This window comes from Arachis ipaensis, chromosome B3 (assembly GCF_059453495.1).
Source record: "Arachis ipaensis isolate K30076 ecotype BB chromosome B3, ASM5945349v1, whole genome shotgun sequence".
NCBI classification, from domain to species: Eukaryota; Viridiplantae; Streptophyta; class Magnoliopsida; order Fabales; family Fabaceae; genus Arachis; species Arachis ipaensis.
Genome location: NC_142438.1, coordinates 24,074,237 through 24,075,882, shown reverse-complemented (window position 1 = coordinate 24,075,882; position 1,646 = coordinate 24,074,237).

Genomic DNA, 1,646 nt, shown 5'->3' with positions numbered 1-1,646 from the left:
CCATTTGGCCATGTCTAATCTTTTGGACCGAAGCTTTCACGTAAAGCTTGGCTGGCTATTAAGCCATGTCTAAATTTTTGGACCGAAGCTTTAGACTAACATTGCATGATTCTTGGAATTCTTATTAAAATTTTGAATTTCTTTATTTTCCTTTCCTGATTAATTTTTGAAAAATCCAAAAACAATTTAATAAAACCATAAAAACAAAAAAAATTTTATGTTTCTTGTTTGAGTCTTGTGTCAAATTTTAAGTTTGGTGTCAATTGCATCTTTTTAATTTTTCTTTAATTTTCGAAAACTCATGCATTATGTTCTTCATTAATCTTCAAGTTGTTCTTGATGATTTTCCTTGTTTGATCTTTGAATTTTCTTGTTTTGTGTCTTTTCTTGTTTTTCATATGCATTTTTGAATTCTTGTTGTCTAAAGTTTAAAAATTTTTAAGTTTGGTATCTTGCATGTGTTTCTTTTCTGAAAAATTTTTCAAAAATAAGTTCTTGGTATTCATCTTGACATTTAAAGTGTTCTTGGTGTTTATTTTGACATTCAAAGTGTTCTTGCATGCATTTTTGTTTTGATCTTAAATTTTTGTGTTTTGTTTCATTTTTGTGTTTTTCTCTCTCCTCATAAAAAAATCAAAAAAATAAAAAATATCTTTTCCTTACTTTGCTCATAAATTTCGAAATTTTGAATTGATTTAGATTTAAAATTTGGTTGTTTCTTGTTAGTCAAGTCAAAATTTCAAATTAAAAATTCTATATTTTTCAAATCTTTTTTCAAAAATCAAATATTTTTCATTTTTCTTCTTAATATTTTTGAAAACTTTTAAAATTGATTTTCAAAATCTTCTTCTTAATTTTACTTCATATTTTCAAATTTATTACTAACATTTAGTATTTTGATTCAAAAATTTCAAGTTGTTACTTGCCTATTAAGAAAGGTTCAATCTTTAAATTCTAGAATCATATCTTTTAGTCTCTTGTTAGTCAAGTAATCAACTTTATTTTCAAAATCAAATCTTTTTAATTTCCTTTTCAAATCTTTTTTAAAATGACTTTCAATCATATGATATCTTTTTCAAAATCAATTTCAAAATCTTTTCTAACTTCTTATCTTTTCAAAATTGATTTTCAAATCTTTTTCAATTAACTACTTGACTTTTTGTTTGATTTTAAAAGTTTACTATTTCAATCATATCTTTTTCAAAACCACCTAACTACTTTTCTTCCTTTAATTTTTGAGAACTCCTCACCACCTTTTCAAAATTCTTTTTAAATTAACCAATTGTTTTAAATTTTAATTTTATTTTATTTCTCTTTTTAAATTTCGAATACTAACCAACAATTAAAATAAAAACAAAAATATTTTCCTTTTATTTTAATTTAAAATTCGAATTCTCTCTCTCGCATCTCTTTCCATTTATTTATTTATTTACTAACACTTCTCTTCTTCTTATAATTCGAACCCTCTCTCCCTCTCTGTGTTTGAATTCTTCATCTTCTCTCTTCTTCATTCTACTCTTCTATTCTTCTACTCACATAAAGGAATCTCTATACTGTGACATAGAGGATTCCTCTTCTTTTCCGTTCTTTTCTTTTTCATATGAGCAGGAGTAAGGATAAGAACAATCTTGTTGAAGCTGATCCGG